Raw genomic sequence first — 19,823 nt, forward strand, 5'->3', positions numbered from 1 at the left:
GGAGTGGGTTGCAATTTCCTTCTCCAAAAGAACAGAAGTTTAATGAAAAAAACTCCCAAAATGTGATTGTGAAATAGACCACTGCCTTTCCTGCTTCTCTTTCTGTGTCTTCCTGTCCATCTTGATCTATTTCCCAGACAAGTGATTTGACAAGCCAAGTTAACTTCATATTGACCATGAAATTATTTCATACAGGCAGGTAAGTTAAGTAAAATGAGAACATTTACAGTGCTGAATCCTAGGTCCTGAGAGAATAAGAGCTTTACATCAAATAAGATACTAGAATGGGACTCATTTTGTGTTAAACTGATTTCTTATTTAAATAGTTCTTTATAAATTTATGTTTCATTTGCTCACCATTTTGGCTGCTTCCCTTTATTGTGTGTGGTAGATTAAAGAGTAAAGGTTTATCAGTCAAAGATACTTTCCCTTGAAACAGAAAAACTTCAGGTGTGGAATGTGCCTATTAAACCTGTTTTACCATTTAACCTTTAACATAATTGGACCTATTCAAAGGGTTTTTTGTGAGTTCAATGAGATAGAGCTTTTCTTTCTACTACTAACTGCAGAAATAAGAAAAATGCCATAGCATTTGATAGAGATTCAGCAAAATTAACATTTTTAAGGGAAACTCAAATGTTTCTTGTTAACATAAATGAATAAACTGTCTGAAAAAGCATGTCATTCCCTATAATTAATCACCTCTATCTGAGGTTGCTAACACACATGCATACATACACACACACACTTCATAATATCAGGTAGTGGTAAGGTCTATGAAGAAAATAAATAAGGCACGTTAAAAAGATGACATCACTGATACTATTTTAGTGTGGTTAGTGAAGGACTAAGAAAGAAATATTTAAGGAAAGACTTGGATGAATCAAGGCTTCCCTGGTAGCTCAGCTAGTAAAGAATCTGCCTGCATTTGTGGGAGACCTGAGTTCAATCCCTGGGTTGGGAAGGTCTCATGGAGAAGGGAATGGCTACCCACTCCAATATTCTGGCCTGGAGAATTCCATGGACAGAGGAGCCTGGCAGGCTGCAGTCCATGGAATCACAAAAAGTCAAATACAACTGAGTGACTTTCACTTTTTGGATGAATCATGCCCAGTACTTCTTGAGCACTTACTATGTGTCAGACATTTGTACTAGGCTCTGTATCATTGAATGTTTATCATGATTTGCTTTACAAAAGAGGAAACTGAGGCTCAGGGAGGATAAATAACTTGCCCAGTAACTTACACATTCTAGTAAGACTCACAAGCTCTGGCTGAGACTTGCTTTCCCCCTTGCTGCTATTAATATTACTATTAACTTTAATATTAACATTAATGTTAATGGATGAATAATGGCCTGAAATTAATATTAACATTACTATTAATATTAAAGAAGAGGCCCTGTTGGGGAGAGGGTTTTCCCTTATTTATTTTTAATGAGTAGTACCTAGGGAAGAAGTGAATTTTACAGAATTCCAGTGTCCCTGTGAAATCTTGGGTATCATCTGCCTCTTGATTGGAGGCAACATCAAGTCCAGACACTTCACTGATACTAGTCAAATCCAGAAGGCAGCATCTTAGTAGACAAGAAAGGATGAGACCTCATGAACCAGTGGAGGGGATGGTCTTTATTAGGGGAAAGGATCATGTATCCACGGTAGTGAAGGAAGGTGGGTGGGTGTATTGGCATGGATGCAGGCGGCGGGTAGAGGTGGTGTTGGGAGCCCGCAGATGTTTTCTTCTGGTGGCGTTTACTTTCTCAAAGAGTTAAAATAGGAAGAGTGATTTTAAAGTATCAGTAAAGTATGAATTGATGCTTATTTCCTTTAGTGATAAGGTAATTCTCCCTAGTGTAAAACACTTCACTCAACAGAAAACTACTGTAAGAGGAGATAGACAAGAAGAACATCAACTGCAATGCCAAGTGATAAACAGCTAATACTAGTCTCAGTAGAGAAACTGTGAGCCCAGAGAAGCAAGTAATATACTCTTCTTGAGTGACTGAAAGAAAGTTTTAAAGAATAGGAGAAATCTGAAGCAGCACTGGAAGGATCTAATGATAATAGACAGACTCTGGCCTAAGTATTGACTTAGCCAAAAAGTTTGTTCAGTTTTAAGTAAAAAATAAAACATTTTTTTTCAATTTCACCAAGAACTTTATTGAACAATGCATTCACTAACCAAATGAACTTCTTGGCCAACCCAATATTTCTATTCATACTGATCCTAGGAGAGGTAGGTATTATTCCTGCTCCCATGTTACAGGTCAAGGGATTGATGTACCCACGCACACAGCTTGTGTGTGCAACATTGACACACACTTGCCTGGTCTGACTCCAGAGACTGCTCTCTCAATCATTTTCCCAATGTTAACTTTTCTAGATGAATTGTGCTCAGACGATCAGTCGTGTCTTGACTCTTTGTGATCACATGGACTGTAGCCCACCAGGTTCCTCTGCCAGTGGGATTCTCCTGGCAACAATACTGGAGTGGGTTGCCATTTCCTCCTATTCCAGGGCAATCTTCCCAACCCAGGGATCGAACCTGCATCTCTTGTGTCTCCTGCATTGGCAGGCAGATTCTTCATCACTAGTAGTATAACAAGAGCAGCCTTTTCAATCTCCTGTTTGTCCCTTTTTGGTTGTTTGTGCACTAGCTAACCATAGAATTTTACTGGAGATAGACATTTTGATTGATTTCAACCAAGTGTGCCTATTAGGGTTGCCAAGGGAGCTCCTAGAAAATTCCAGGTCCCAGGATGTACCTTTGGGAATTCTGATTTAATTGGTCTCTATTAGGGCTCAGGGATCAGTGCTTTTAAGAATCATTCCCCAGGCGACTCTAATGTGCAGCTGGGGCTGAGAGTCACTGACATAAATGAATGAAAAGAGTTCTGAGGGGTAGATTAATACTTACAGTACCATCACTTTGGCTGGTTAAGAATTTTCTCCCTTAAAGTGGAAATGCTCTAAGAGGTTGGAGCACTCTGTTGAGTCTCTAAAAAGATCTTAGTAGGAGTGATTTTATCAACTTTCCTTTCTCCTTGTGAGGAGATCTTCAGGAAGGGCCAACAGTAGAATCAAAGAAACCAAGGGTGACTAGAAAGTCAATGATTTGCTCTGTCAGTAAAATCATTTGATGTCAATTTGAATATTTGTCAGTGTAATTTAATAATTGACTCCAAGACCAAGTCAGCTGATAAAATGATCAAAAGATAACTCTAAATAAATTTTAGGATCATACTTTGGTCAGTAAAGTACAAAGATGGCCAGGCTATGAGCTTCGTGAAAGCAGGTGATCTGTCTTTCTGTATCTAGAGTACCTAGCATAGTATCATTACACTTAAAACCTAGCAGCCATTCATTACACACCTGTTGAATAAGTGAAATTCATCACCCATCTTCATCACTGTGAAATGATTTGCCCCAGAAGAGAGGTTTGATGATTGAGTTGCAGTCTTTGCCACACTATTTTAACATTCTATAACTTGCTCCCATTTATTGATCCATTTCTGTATTCAGTGACATTTGGATTGTTCCCAGTTTTTCCTCTTAAAAAGAATACAAAAAAACACCTCTGCATATATTTGCCTGTACGTTCACACAGCAGTCTCTCCAGAATATATCCAAAAAAGTAGAATTGCTGAGTTGGTGGTATGTGCTTAGTAACCTTTTGCACATTATCAACTAGGTTTCCAACTTTATACTACAATTAATACACAAAATGAAAAATACGAAGAGAAGATTATCAATTTGACTTAAAGTATAAAAATTCTAAATACCAAAATAAACACAGAGGGAATCAAAGGCTTCCTAGTCAGCCTTGGCTTCTTTGATTCTACTGCTGGCCCTTCCGGAAGATCTACTCATGAAGAGAAAGGAAAGTTGATAAAATCACTCCCACTTAGACCTTTTTAGAGGCTTAATATGTGGCTCCAACCTCTTAAAGCATTTCCATTTTAAGGGAGAAAATTCTTAACCCAAAGTAATTGTACTGCAAGTATTAAAATTCTTTTATCCCTCCTCAGAACTCTTCTTTCATTTAAGTTGGTAATTCTCAGCCCCAGTTGCACATTAGAATCACCTTTTCACTTCTTTCCAGTGCAAGTAAAATATATAATAAATAAACTCAAAGTTCTGAGTCCCCCTTTTGTAATCAGCTTATATAATGGCTGAAAGAGACTACCACTCTGACTCCACCCCACCCCATTACATCTGTCTTTGCCAGAGAAGCTGTTTAGGAGAATATTCCCATCTCCAGATGGTTCTTCCGGGCAGCCTGGCTGATGGTAGTCAGGCTGAGATCCAGGAAAGAATGATCTAAGGCTGCAGGTGCTCCTTCTGCTGTTTTTTCCAAAGCAAACTTCCAGCCCTCGGCGGGTGGGGCAGAGCCTTTTTGAAGCATTCACTGTAAGATTTTTCTACTAACATGTAAATTCTGGCAGTAATCGAATAACTCAAAGTGGAAGTCTCTGACCCTTCTCAGGGAATCCTTTGAACTCTCTATCTCCAAAAGTTTTAGCTTTTAAATATTCAAGAGATGTGAAATGCATACAGTGATGACCATGTGAATTTTATGATGTAAACTCGACTTGAAATTTGGGTGTGCCATGTTGAGAAAAAGGAAGAAAAGCTTGGTTATTGCCATAGCTTACCTTCAGTTTTTTTTTTTTCCATTTATTTTTATTAGTTGGAGGCTAATAACTTTACAATATTGTAGTGGTTTTTGCCATACATTGATATGAATCAGCCATGGATTTACATGTGTTCCCCATCCCAATCCCCCCTCCTGCCTCCCTCCCCATCCCATCCCTCTGGGTCTTCCCAGTGCACCAGTCCTGACCACTTATCTCATGCATCCAACCTGGGCTGGTGATCTGTTTCACCCTTGATAGTATACTTGCTTCAATGCTGTTCTCTCTGAACATCCCACCCTCGCCTTCTCCCACAGAGTCTAAAAGTCTGTTCTGTACATCTGTGTCTCTTTTTCTGTTTTGCATATAGGGTTATTGTTACCATCTTTTTAAATTCCATATATATGTGTTAGTATACTGTATTTGTATTTATCTTTCTGGCTTACTTCACTCTGTATAATGGGCTCCAGTTTCATCCATCTCATCAGAACTGATTCAAATGAATTCTTTTTAATGGCTAAGTAATATTCCATTGTGTATATGTACCATAGCTTCCTTATCCATTCGTCTGCTGATGGGCATCTAGGTTGCTTCCATGTCCTGGCAATTATAAACAGTGCTGCGATGAACATTGGGGTGCACGTGTCTCTTTCAGATCTGGTTTCCTCGGTGTGTATGCCCAGGAGTGGGATTGCTGGGTCATATGGCAGTTCTATTTCCAGTTTTTTAAGGAATCTCCACACTGTTCTCCATAGTGGCTGTACTAGTTTGCATTCCCACTAGTTTTGATGGAGTTTCCTTTCCAGAGGAAACTGTATGTTCTCATATATGATTGTATTTTAGATGGAATACCAATACCTATGGGCTTCCCTGGTGGCTCAAATGGTAGAATCTGCCTGCAGTGCGGGAGACCGGGGTTCAATCCCTGGGTTAGGAAGATCCCCTGGAGTAGGAAATGGCAACCCACTCCAGCATGCTTACCTGGAGAATTCTGTGGACAGGGGAGCCTGTGGGTTTTCCATACCATTAAACTTCCGGCTACACCAGGGCTTCTCTGCAGCATGCAGGCTTTTTCCAGTTGTGGAGCAGGGGCTTTAGAGTGTGAGGGCTCAGTAGTTGGCATGTGAGGTCTTATTTCCCTGACCAGGGGTTGAACCTGCATCCTCTGCATTGCAGGGTAGATTCTTAACCACCAGATCACAAAGGAAGTCACCCATTCAATTTTTTAAAAGGGCATTTCAGAAGAAACAAACAAAAGACAGCAGACAGGCCTTTTTCATGTTAAGAAGAACTTTAACATCTTCTCTTCAATTCTAGGAACTCAACTCCAACATTCACAGTTAGCAAAATAAACGTAATCGGTCTGTTTTGTTGTTGTTTCTCTAAAGCATAAGATACATGCTATCTTATACAATGCACCTTTTCCAAGTAAAAGTTTCTTTTTCTTCAACATGATAGGAGAAAAGCTCCTAGCTTTTCCTGCCACAGCAAAACAAAAACTGTTGAAACTGTTTCCCAACTTGTCCGTCTTAATGGGCTCCAGGGACATGCTAGCTTCTCACAGAACAGGTCATTCAATTTGACTTTTCTCTCCCTGTCTTTTCTCTGAACTGACATCTCTTCTTGTATTGAACACAAAAGTCTAAAAGTCAGCATTGCAGCTTCAGGCACCAGGTCACCTTGTTCTTTGCACAAAACCCTGAGTGTATTGTATTCATCTGTAAAGCCAGTACTGTCTGCTGCCATGTCTTCATTTGTTCTCAGTTCAGTTTAGTCGCTCAGTCGTGTCTGACTCTTTGCAACCCCATGGACTGCAGCCAGGCCTCCCTGTCCAGCACCAACTCCCAGAGTTTACTCAAACCCATGTCCATTGAGTTGGTGATGCAATCCAACCATCTCATCCTCTGTTGTCCCCTTCTCCTCCCGCCTTCAATCTTTCCCAGCATCAGGGTCTTTTCCAAGGAGTCAGTTGTTCCCATCAGGTGGTTAAAGTATTGGAGGAGTTTCAGCTTCAGCATCAGTACTTCCAATGAACACCCAGGACTGATCTCCTTTAGGATGGACGGGTTGGATTGCCTTGTCTAAGGGCCTCTCAAGAGTCTTCTCCAACATCACAGTTCAATAGTATCAATTCTTTGGCTCTCAGCTTTCTTTATAGTTCAACTCTCACATCCATACATGACTACTGGAAAAACCATAGCTTAGACTAGACAGACCTTTGTTGACAAAGTAATGTCTCTGCTTTTTAATGTGCTGTCTAGGTTTGTCGTAACTTTTCTTCCAAGGAGCAAGTGTCTTTTAACTTCATGGCTGCAGTCACCATTTGCAGTGATTTTGGAGCTCAAAAAAATAAAGTCTCTTACTGTTTCCCCATCTATTTACCATGAAGTGATGGGACCAGATGCCATGATCTTAGTTTTCTGAATGCAGAGTTTTAAGCCAACTTTTTCACTCTCCTCTTTCACTTTTATCAAGAGGCCCTTTAGTTCTTCTTCATTTTCTGCCATAAGGGTGGTGTCATCTTCATATCTGAGGTTATTGATATTTCTCCCAGCTATCTTGAATCCAGCTTGTGCTTCATCCAGCCTGGTATTTCTCATGATATACTCTGCATATAATTTAAATAAGCAGGGTGACAATATACAGCCTTGACATACTCCTTTCTCAGTTTGGAACCAGTCCATTGTTCCATGTCCATTTCTAACTGTTGCTTCCTGACCTGCATACAGATTTCTCAGGAGGCAGGTCAGGTGGTCTGGTATTCCCATCTCTTGAAGAATTTTCCAGAGTTTGTTGTGGGCCACACAGTCAAAGACTTTAGTGTACTCAATGAAGCAGAAGTAGATGTTTTTCTGGAATTCTCTTGCTTTTTTGATGATCCAGCGGATATTGGCAATTTGCTCTCTGGTTCCTCTCCCTTTTCTAAATTCAGCTTGAACATCTGGAAGTTCTAAGTTCACGTACTGTTGAAGCCTGGCTTGGAGAATTTTGCTAGCATGTGAGATGAGTGCAATTGTGTGGTAGTTTGAGCATTCTTTGGCATTGCCTTTCTTTGGGACTGGAATGAAAACTGACCTTTTCCAGTACTGTGGCCACTGCTGAGTTTTCCAAATTTGCTTGCATATTGAGTGCAGCACTTTCACAGCATCATCTTTTAGGATCTGAAATAGCTCAACTGAAAAATTTACTGAATCCTTGCCTTGTGTTAAGTGTTTTATATGCACCATGCCATGTGATCTCCCCAGTGCTGTGCAACAGGTATTTCACCCCTGCTAGGCCACAGGACTGGAAAAGGCCAGTTCTCATTCCAATCCCAAAAAAGGCAATGCCAAAGAATGCTCAAACTACCGCACAATTGCACTCATCTCACACGTTAGCAAAGAAATGCTCAAAATTCTCCAAGCTAGGCTTCAACAGTATGTGAACTTAGAACTTCCAGATATTCAAGCTGGATTTAGAAAAGGCAGAGGAACCAAGGAGCAAATTGCCAATATCCATTGGATCATCGAAAAAGCAAGAGAATTCCAGAAAAACATCTACTTCTGCTTCATTGAGTACACTAAAGCCTTTGACTGTGTGGCCCACAACAAACTCTGGAAAATTCTTCAAGAGATGGGAATAGCAGACCATTTGACCTGCCTCCTGAGAAATCTGTATGCAGGTCAGGAAGAAACAGTTAGAAATGGACATGGAACAACAGACTGGTTCCAAACTGAGAAAGGAGTAAGTCAAGGCTGTATATTGTCACCCTGCTTATTTAACTTATATGCAGAGTACATCATGAGAAATGCTGGGCTGGATGAAGCACAAGCTGGAATCAAGGCTGTCAGGAGAAATATCAATAACCTCAGATATGCAGATGACACCACCCTTATGGCAGAAAGTGAAGAAGAACTAAAGAGCCTCTTGATGAAAGTGAAAGAGGAGAGTGAAAAAGCTGACTTATAACTCAACATTCAGAAAACTAAGATCATAGCATCCTATCTCATCACTTCAAGGCAAACAGATGGGGAAACAATGGAAACTGTAGAAGACTTTATTTTTGGGGGCTCCAAAATCACAGCAGATGGTGACTGCAGCCATGAAATTAAAAGATGCTTGTTCCTTGGAAGAAAAGCTATGACAAAACTATACAGCATATTAAAAAGCAGAGACATTACTTTGCCTACAAAGGTCTATATAGTCAAAGGTATGGTTTTACCACGTCATGTATGGATGTGAGAGTTGGACAGTAAAAAAGGCTGAGTGCCCAGGAATTGATTCTTTTGAACTGTGGTGTTGGAGAAGACTCTTGAGAGCCCCTTAGACTGCAAGGAGATCAAACCAGTCAATCCTAAAGGAAATCAACCCTGAATGTTCACTGCTAGGACTGATGCTAAAGCTGAAGCTCCAGTACTTTGGCCATCTGATGCGAAGAGCTGACTCATTAGAAAAGACCTTGATGCTGGGAAAGATTGAAGGTGGGAGAAAGGGATGACAGGATGAGACGGTTGGATGGCATCACTGACTTGATGGATTTGAGTTTGAGCAACCTCCAAGAGTTGTTGATGGACAGGAAAGCCTGGCATGCTGCAGTTCATGGGGTCGAAAAGAGTTGGACATGACTGAGGCACTGAACTGAAACTTGAAACTAAAGACAGATGGAGAGAAACTGAGGCAGGAGATAGATGGGCCCCAGGCTGAGCAGCTGGAGTTTGTACCCCATGGACACAAACTCCACAATAGCAGGAGTGAGAGAGGAGCTGAGCCCTGCTCAGAAAAAAGACCTCATAGTCCTCATTCCCGAGTCAAGGAGATCTTCCTGACTAAATATGTGCAGAAAGTTTCTTTGGAGGTCAAAAAGGGAGGGACATCACCTCATAGTAAGTGATGTCAACCTACCCACAGGCCTCTTCACTAGAATTCATCTTGGCTAAGAGCTGTGTGTACATGTGGGAGGACCCTGAGATATACCAAATACAGACTCAGAACCAGGCAAAGCAAGATGACTGGCCAAAGGAAACCTGGAAAAAAATGCCCCATAAAATGATTCAAACTGCCAGTAAGGCACGACTCTCTCTGAGCCTGCTCATGTGTCTGTCCTCATGTCCTGTACTCTTTTTCCTTCTGGTAAACACTTTATTTATTTTACTACTTACCGTCTCTAAGTAGAAATTCACTTCTACACAGCTGACGGGCCAGGGCCTTATCACTGGCCCCTAGCCCCCGGCGGGGCAGGGATCTAGTGGTTAGGATTCAGCGCTCTCACTGCCTCTGCCTGACTTCAGTCTCTGGCTGGGAACTGAAACCCTGCTTCAAGCTGCTGCAGTCCAAAGCCTCCTGAGATCAAAACTGAAGTGTCAGAGGCTTAAGCAACTTTTCAAGAGAGTCAGGCAAGTGGCAGGGAGAGGACTTAAAGCTGGGTGAGCTGGCATCAGAGTTGGGCTCCTAGCACTCCTGCACTGTCTGCATCTTCCATCCATGCACTGCCGAACCCCACCTCCAGAAGAGCAGGTCTCCTCTGGCTTCTTCCCTGAGGTATTCCAAGGGCCTCGAGCAATGCGTGACACATACTGAACACACAACGAATATTTCTTACCTGAATGTGTCTCCTTTGTTAATTTTTTCTTTCACTTATTCATTCATTTTTTCCATCAAAAAATGTTGATTGAGCCCCTAACGCCCAAGCACCCTAGAGCCCATGCTCCACAACAAGAGAAGACACTGCAATGAGAAGCCTGTACACTGAGACTAGAGAGCAGCCTGGCTCTCCACAGCTAGAGAATGAAGACCCAGCACAGCCAAAAATAAACAGATAAAACTATTGGGAGAAAAAGAGACAGCATTCTTTTTTGGTCGTTCTGGGTCTCCTGGTGGCGCATGGACTTCTCTCTAGTCGCAGCACAGGGCTTAGTTGCTCCAAGGCATCCGGGATTTCAGTTTCCCAACCAGGGATCAAACCCATTCCCCCTGTATTAGAAGGTGGATTCTTAACCACTGGACCACCAGTCAAGTCCCAAGATTACATTCTTGACAGAGAAGACTGACTAATAAATAGTTACTATCAGGTAAGGAGTTGTTGTGATGGAAAAGAGCACAGAGAGGCTAGAAAATGACAGAAGAGTGCTATTTTAGCAAAGGTAGGTGTGGAAGGCTTGTCTAAAAGGCAGACACTTGTGCAGACACCTGAAGGAGGGAAGGAAGTGAGTTATTCACTTATCTAGGCGAAGAGGGCCAAAGAGAAGAAAGAGCAGTTGCAAAGGCCACGGGGTGGAAGCATGTTGGGCGGGTTCCAGGGGCAACTGGGGGCTGGTGTGGATGGTTCTAGTGAACAAAGAGGAAGGGAGTAAGACAGACAGTCAGAGGAGTGGAGGAGGAAGGGACAGACTTATAGGCCATGGAGAGAACGTTAGCCTTTAGTGACATGGGAAACATAAATGATTTTAACAGAGAATTGATGGGATTTACTTCTTTAGTAACAGAATCTCCCTGTGGGAGAACTGTAAGAGGGCGAGCATGGAAGCAGATGGACAGGTCAGGGGCTCTTCCAATAGTTCTGGCCAGAGGTAATGGAAGGTTAGACCAGCATAGTAGTGATGGGGGTGATGAGAAATACTTAACTTCTAAATATCTTTCAAAGATGGTATGATTTGTTGATGGAGTGAACATGGGAAATGAAAGGAAGAGGAACAGCCCCAAGGTTTTAGACATTTGAAGGAGGGCGTTTACTGAATTGGGAAGGCTCTGCGAGAACTAGGCCTGGGATTGGAGGAAAATCAAGAACTTGGATTTTGAACATTTTTTTCTCGCCATCTGGGACTGCTTTTTTTTTTTTTACATTTATTTTTATTAGTTGGAGGCTAATTACTTTACATCATTGCAGTGGTTTTTGTCATACATTGACATGAATTAGCCATGGATTTACATGTATTCCCCATCCCGGTCTCCCCTCCCACCTCCCTCTCCATCCGATCCCTTTGGGTCTCCCCAGTGCACCAGGCCCGAGCACTTGTCTCATGCACCCAACCTGGGCTGGTGATCTGTTTCACCCTAGATAATATACATGTTTTGATGCTGTTCTCTTGAAACATCCCACCCTCGCCTTCTCCCAGAGTCCACAAGTCTGTTCTATACATCTGAGTCTCTTTTTCTGTTTTGCATATGGGGTTATCGTTACCATCTTTCTAAATTCCATATATATGTGTTAGTATACTGTAATGGTCTTTATCTTTCTGGCTTACTTCACTCTGTATAATGGGCTCCAGTTTCATCCATCTCATTAGAACTGCTTCAAATGCTTTGTACGGTGAGAGTATTCAAGAACAATTATGTAAGACAGCAACCCTGAGAACCATGAGGCCTGAGGCCCCTGAGGCCCCTGAGAATGTAAAGATGATCTATATGAACTGTATCAGGCAAAGTGCCCCAGAGATTAAAAATTATGGAAATTAGATGGTGTATTTGAGATGAATCCCTCTCAATTAGTAGATTTGTTTTAACAAATCTAAACAGATCTAAGTACTCAACCATAAGGGACAACAACAGAAGCAAGGGGATGCACAATGGAATGCGGCTTTTCCGGTAGCAGCTCTGAAAGTGAGTAACCTAAAGGAAGGCTCACAGGCGGCTCAGTGGTGAAGAATCTGCCAGCAATCGAGGGTGGGATGTTTCGAGAGAACAGCATCGAAACATGTGTATTATCTAGGGTGAAACAGATCACCAGCCCAGGTTGGATGCATGAGACAAGTGCTCGGGCATGGTGCACTGGGAAGACCCAGAGGGATCGGGTGGAGAGGGAGGTGGGAGGGGGGACCGGGATGGGGAATACATGTAAATCCATGGCTGATTCATGTCAATGTATGACAAAAACTACTGCAATGTTGTAAAGTAATTAGCCTCCAACTAATAAAAATAAATGGAAAAAAAAAAAAGAACCTGCCATCAATGTAGGAGACGGGGGTTCGATCCCTGGGTCGGGAAGATCCTCTAGAGAAGGAAATGCAACCCACTCCAGTATTCTTGCCTGGAGAATCCCATGGACAGAGGAGCCTGGCGGGCTACAGTTCATTGGGTCGCAAAGAGTCGGACATGACTGAGCACACAAGACAGCAGCTCAGAGACCTGAAAATTGAAACACTCTTAGGGTCTGCTGAGCAGGCACCTAACTATATGACATGGCAAAGTATGGCCAAAACAGTGAAGCAGGGGTGAGGCCAGTGAACTGGAGTGCATGCATGACCGCAGGCAGTGACATAAAATAAAAAGTTGTGCTGGCCCATGTTGCCCTTGACCTTGAGTTTGTGAATCCCGCAAAATGATCAGACACCACTGGCTTTTATCCACATCTTTGTTAGTTAATGCTGATATGTACCTTTTGTTAAACTGGGCACGTAGCTGAATTTGTATGATAGAAACTGCACATTCTGCTTTCATTCATCAACGAATGTTGTTATTCTTACAACAAATATTTGTTAAACCCTTACTCTGTCAGTCACAGTTCTAGAAAAGACATGACAACAAATGGATAATGCTAAGTAACACTTTAACAGATCATGTTACTGCCTCAGATAATCAAAGATAACCACTGACAATCTCAGCTATGAAAAAAAAAATGCTATACAACTGAAATAAACAGAGCATTGCAAATCAACCATACTCCAATAAAAAAATAAAAAACAAAACAAAAACCCAGAAGAAAACATAAAGACACTAAAAGTTATTCTGAGTAGTTAAATAGATGTTTGAAGTTGGGCATTTGTGCACTGAAGTTTATATGCTTAATTCAGAAGACATTTTTTCAGACCCCATTCTTACTTTACACAAGATTTTAACAAACCTAAACATCTGTTTTTGTAGCCCCAAACAGACAAATCAGAAATAAGCTGCGACAAGGGAGGAGCAGTAACAGAGGTGGTCACACAGAGAAGGGTTAGATGTAGTAAGAAATACCACTGCACCGCTGAGGAGGAAAAAATACAAAATTTAAATAAACATGATTTTTTTTTAAAAGACTGTGTAAGTCTGGGTAGACTTCATATGTTTGGTATGTTAAAGCTTAACAAACCTAAAGGCCTCACTATTTTAAAGCACAATACAGTCAGAAATGGTCATTTAGTAAGGTTTATATTAAACTCACGAAATTAAAAGACACTTCTTCCTTGGAAGAAAAGCTATGACAAGACTAGACAGCATATTAAAAAGCAGAGACATTACTTTGCCTACAAAGGTCTGTATAGTCAAAGGTATGGTTTTACCAGTAGTCATGAACAGATTGAGATTTGGACCATAAAGAAGGCTGAGTGCTGTAGAATTGATGCTTTTAAATTGTTGTGGTGCTGGAGAAGACTCGAGAGTCCCTTGAATTGCAAAGATATCAAACCAGTCAATCCTAAAGGAAAACAACCCTTAATGTTCACCAGAAGGACTGATGCTGAAGCTCCAATACTTTGACCACATGATGCCAAGAGCTGACTCATTAGAAAAGACCCTGATGCTGGGAAAGATTGAAGGCAGAGGGAGAAGGGGATGACAGAGGATGAGATGGTTGGATGGCCTCATGGACTCGATGGACATGAGTTTGAGCAAACTCTGGGAGATGGAGAAGGACAGGGAAGACTGGCGTGCTGCAGTCCATGGGGTCACAGAGTCAGACATGACTTAGCGACTGAATCACAACATTAAACTCATACGCTCTGCCTTAAAAAATTAGGAAACATACAATCCACATAGAAGATTTCTCTGGAAATATTGAATTTACACATTTAGAAGGATTTATTTCAGGTATTTGGAAAATCTATCAAAGTGAAATACCTCATTCTCCAATAATGCTGTGTTTCTGCTCTGATCCAGTCCTCTGGCCTGTGTGCCCCACACACGACCACATACTTGGTGAACAGATACTAAAAACACACCCCAGACATGCTTTGCCATTTTCAGCAACTGCCCCAGACCCTCCCACATCACTTGCCCCTTTTCTCCCATCCAATTCCATTCCAGCGTGCAGCCAGAGTCTGTTCCAAAGCTCTGGCCTGCCTTTTGCTGCCTGCACTCACAAGTGGACCTGATGACAAAATTTAGCTTCCCTGAATCCAACCTTTGGGATTTCCTGGAAAATAGCTGCATATACGCACATCAGCTATCCATGAGTTCTCACTGGGCCTTTGCACCTCAGAGCTCACCCTAGCTTTAGCCCAAACTTGATCTGGACTTGAATTGACTGCCCTCAGAGCTCACCATGACTGTTCTTATATTCAACATGAACTGAAAAAATACCTTTTTTATATAAAAAGGACACAACCAGCACAACATCAATAAGGATGCAATTTGAGTTGTTCCTGAGTCAGTGATTTTTCTTTTTAGAAGTGGTTAACTCATAGAATCATAAATCTTTGTTGTTGATGTTCAGCCACTAAGTTGTATCTGACCCTTTGTGATGTGACCCCGTGAATTGCAGCACACCAGGCTTCCCTGTCCTTCACTATCTCCCGGGGTTTCCTCAAACTCACATCTCAAACTCATAAATCTTAAGGCTTAAATTATCCTTAAAGTTTGCTATCAATCTTAACCTGAATACTGTCTGCAAAACTACCAAACTCAGTGTACATGGGATTCTCTGGTTTTCAGAAATTTTAAGAAAACAAGGAAGAGGTACTCAGTCCACAGCTGTGACACAGACCAAAGCTATGAAAAAAAAAAGTTAATGTAAGGATTAAACCAGTGACCTTGGCTTGTTTAAAGTAGAAAAAAAGAGCTATCTAGCCACAGTTACAGAGTCTGTGAAAAACCCAAACACATCCACTAAGTTTTACAAGTTTTTAATAATGTTAATTTTTGTATAAGGTAAAAGAGGATTAAATGACCATTATTTGCATTATTCAGATGTTCTTTAATTTAAAACTAAATTACATTTAACCACATGACCTGGGTTTCAAAACACATAAAGACCACAAACTCACTTTTATAAAACAAGTTGTGTATATAGCACAGGGAACTCTACTCAATACACTGTAATAGCCTATATAGGAAAATAATCTAAAAAAAGAGTGGATATATGTATGTGTATAATGATTCACTTTGCTGTATATCTGACATTAACACAACACTGTAAATCAACTACACTCTAATAAAAATTTAAAATAAAAATAAAAAATTTTAAAAAGAAAAAAAAAACCAAGTTATCTATAACCTCTGACTGAACGCAAATAAAATGGCAAACATCCCAGCATCCACACATTGCCCTTGCAATTGAAACTTTTATTCTACTATTAATATTTTCAGGTGCTATGGAAAAACTGAGTTCTGTAGACCAAAAGTAAATATGTAATAGCATTACAATAGCCACAAAAGATCTGAGTGTTGGGCACATGCATATGCGCGTGCACACACACACACCCAGAGCAAGAGTGCCAATGGACATACGCCTGCAGCTAAGTTTGTTTCATTTACACTGCTCCTCATTTTTTCCTAGCCAGTTGAGCATAATGTTAGCATGAGGAGCTCTTTGAATAATAACATATCTGATTTCACAGTAACTCTCAACCAATAGCTTTCAAAGCTGCCTGGCTCCAATTTTCAACTTTCAGGTCCCTGAACCATTTTACCTTTGGGGCACAACTCAGTAATACAAAGTATCAAAATAATGAGACTTGAATAATAATAAAGAACAAAATGAGCTCTAGAGGCCAGGGAGAAGAACCTTCTGGTTCAAGCATCACCATTCACATTCCTACTACTGGGAACCCCACTTAGGTCTCTGCTTCTCTACTGACACTATTGGGGAAGTCATTGAACAATTTCTGTGAAATGGATCCCATAGTCTGGTCTGTGGTCTCTGAGGGATTCTAGATCCTTCTCTGCCTCTTCCAGGTCGGGTCTCTTCAACTCCTGTTATTCTTTTAAACCCACTCTTTTCAGACCTCTATGCTTATTCCTTACCTTCCCATCATCATCTGAGCAGTGAACTTGGTCCAGAAAGAGTTTTTCTGCCTGATGGCTGCCAGAGTGCTGCCTGATCCTTGCTCTCACCACCAAGACGGCCCAGGTGATGGCCCAGAGAAACTTGAGCCTGGGTAGTGATCCTGTCTCCCCCTAGTGGTGGCCTCCAACAGCTTGAGCTGTGTACAGAACTTGTTTCTCAAGTTACAGTCTTAAAGAGTCTGTGGATTTAAAACTAACAATTCAGTCCTCTTCATAAATTGGTTATTCTAAGTGCTGGTTATAGAGGTGTGTTATATTTGTTAAAATTAATAGACCTGAATACTCATGATATTCTTTGTACATATGCTTCAACAATTTTTTTAAAAAAATTTATACAGTTTTTAAAGGTTACTTTCCATTTCCAGTCATTTCAAAGTATTGGCTATATTCCCCATGTTGTACAATACATCCTTGAGCCTATCTTAGACCTAAAGTTTGTACCTCCCTCTCCCTCACCCCTATATTGCCCTCCCCCACTGGTGATCACTAGTTTGTTCTCTACTTCTATGAGTCTGCTTCTTTTTTTGTCATATTCATTGGTTTCTTGTATTTTTTTAGCTTCCATAGATAAATGATGTCATATAGTATTTGTTTTTCTCTGTTTGACTTAATTCACTTAGTGTAAGGCTGTCCAAATCCAACCATTTTGCTGCAAATGGCAAAAGTTTGTTCTTTTTTATTGCTGAGTAATATTCCTGTGTGTGTGTGTGCACATGCATGTGTGTGCACACACATGCATATCACATCTTCTTATCCATTCATCTGTTGATGGACACTTAGGTTGCTTCTGTATCTTGACCATTGTAAACCATGCTGCTATCAACACTGGGGTGCAGTCAACAAATATTTTTAAGTTAAGTGAACAGATGATGATTTTTAAAATGCTGCCATGTCAATAATATTTTCCCCTAATGTAAACAAGTAAAACTCAACTTCCAGAGGAACAGAAATTGTAACAAGACTCATGTTCTGTGAACATGTATTAAGTACAATTTGATCAATATAGCTAATGATTCTCCAGGCTGAATTTCCTAACAGCAGTTACTGGAACCTAAGAGCTTTGTCCTTTCCCACTAAAAGTGAACATATTGGTTAAAGGATAGAGTACAATAGCGATTAGAAGCATTGTTCTATACTCTTTAAACTTGCATTGCACTGTCACTATTTCTCCCTGTTTGTTCCCAGGCTAAGAGTGCTATGCAGATGGTAGAACTTCCAACAGAATATTCATAAAAAAAATTGCTCCCACCCAACCCAAAACCTCAAAAATATTCTCAATGAGCTTGAACATCCCTTGAGAATACATCAAACAATGGCTTTTCTTGATTAAAGAGATTTGTTTTATGATTCTTTTAAAGGAGGCCTTTAAATTCAGTCATTTGAGAAAATGTTTGATGCAGTTTTGCACTCCATTTATAGATTAGCAGTAAATCTGTAAGTCTAGTAAAGAACATTCTACAATTAAAAAAAAAAAGGATCTATTCTACAGAACCGAAATCCTGTGCCCAGAAAACACTCCCATGCTACCTTTTTCCCTTTCTCTGAACTGATACTACAAAGGGAATTTTACATGCTAATGAGAAGGTCAGATGAAATCTCTTTGGCAGTGGAATCTATCCCTTTCAAGGGCCAGATTCTTTCTCTGTAACTACTGCTTATAACTGACAATAGCTTATTGTTCCACTTCTTGTTGAGTGATGGAGATGTGCCTGAGAAAGGCATTCGTGGAGGGAGGGAGGGACAGAGGGAAGGAGGTATGTTCTTTTTTCTTTCTTTCTTTTTTTAAAGTGAAATAGCTTTGAAAAACTCTGAGTGCAGACACTGTTGTTAAAAGGAACAGTTCCAACTCTCATGATGACTTTTTCCCTCAAAGAACTGTGTGCAATCATTAATCTGTGCTTTCCACGGGTCAGTCTATGTCACAGAGAAATGTTAGTGCTTTGAACATCCTTTAGGAGCTGGGGAGAAAAACAGCCTAGAAAAAAGCATTGCAGAGAATCGCACTTTATAAATTTTAATTAGTGAAAATATTTTTTGGAAAGAGACCCTCTCATATCACACACAGTTCATTCAGTCAAGTTTTCCAGATTCTTTCTGAAATTGTGGATAATTTCTCTCATTTGGAATCACAAAATGACAGATGCTTCATAAATTATCTAAATGTGTGTAAGTTTATTCCACAGTGCATATGGTAATAACTATGTTTTGTTGCATATATTCATGAACATGAATTGAATTAACTTGGGGAAAACATCTTGCGTGCAGCCAATTCTTATCTTTAAAAGGGAAAGGATGTTATAAAAGGTAAAATTCAAATATAACAATTGAATTGCTTATATTGTTTTTGTTTTAGACAGCCAGTTTTGATAAAATTTGGACGGCAAGGAGATCAAACCAGTTAATCCTAAAGGAAATCAATCCTGAACATTCATTGGAAGGACTGATGTTGAAGCTGAAGCTTCAGTTCTTTGGTCACCTGATGTGAAGAGCTGACTCATTGGAAAAGATCCTGATGCTGGGAAAGATTGAAGGCAGGAGGAGAAGGGGACAACAGAGGATGAGATAGTTGGATGGCATCACTGACTCAATGGACATGAGTTTGAGCAACCTGGTTTGCTGCAGTCTAGGGGGTCACAAAGTGTTGGACATGACTGAGCAACTGAACAAGCCAGTTTTGATAAAAACTCATTTTGAGTTTTCATAATCCCCCAATTTAAAATTTTTATCTATGGCTTAGAATCCACAAATAATATTTTTATTTTTGTTTAGTCATTAAAATCTAACATTCTAAAACAGGAGTCTGGAGACCTGTTTCTAGCTCTGTCACACCATAGTCATAAGACCTTCATTATGACTTTAACAATCCACGCTATAGGTTCTTCATCACAAAGACTAAAGCTTCTTCCAAACACTAAAATTGTACGATTCTGAAAAATTTCTCCTCTCCCCACATCCCCCTGTGCCAAGATGTTTATGCACCAATTGCCGTAACCTGGGTAGTGTTACTTTACCTGTCAAGAGGGAAATTGCAGATGTGATCAAAGTTAAAAATCTTGAAATGAGATTATCCTAGGTTATCCAGGTGGGCCTAACATAATCGCAGAGTTCCTTTAAAAAGGGATACAGGAGAAGTCAGTCAGAGAGAAGGCTTTGTGACGATGAAGGCAAAGATCTGATTTTGTGGCCCCAACCTAAGGAATCCCAGCCTCTTCTAGAATCTGGAAGAGGCAAGGAAT

General features: G+C 40.6%; 1 protein-coding gene across 15 annotated transcripts in view; it reads right to left on the reverse strand.

Moving 5' to 3' along the window:
• The window catches only part of LMNTD1 (lamin tail domain containing 1), a 480,744-nt gene that overhangs the window by 104,951 nt on the left and 355,970 nt on the right, over positions 1–19,823 (reverse strand). The window contains exon 7 of one of the 15 annotated variants that reach the window (XM_070453805.1): positions 19,599–19,695. The exons of the other annotated variants lie outside the window; for them this stretch is intronic. The gene's annotated coding sequence lies outside the window, so the exon portion shown is untranslated. The remainder of the gene's footprint in view (positions 1–19,598; positions 19,696–19,823) is intronic. 15 annotated transcript variants of the gene reach the window in all.

This window comes from Odocoileus virginianus, chromosome 23 (assembly GCF_023699985.2).
Source record: "Odocoileus virginianus isolate 20LAN1187 ecotype Illinois chromosome 23, Ovbor_1.2, whole genome shotgun sequence".
NCBI classification, from domain to species: Eukaryota; Metazoa; Chordata; class Mammalia; order Artiodactyla; family Cervidae; genus Odocoileus; species Odocoileus virginianus.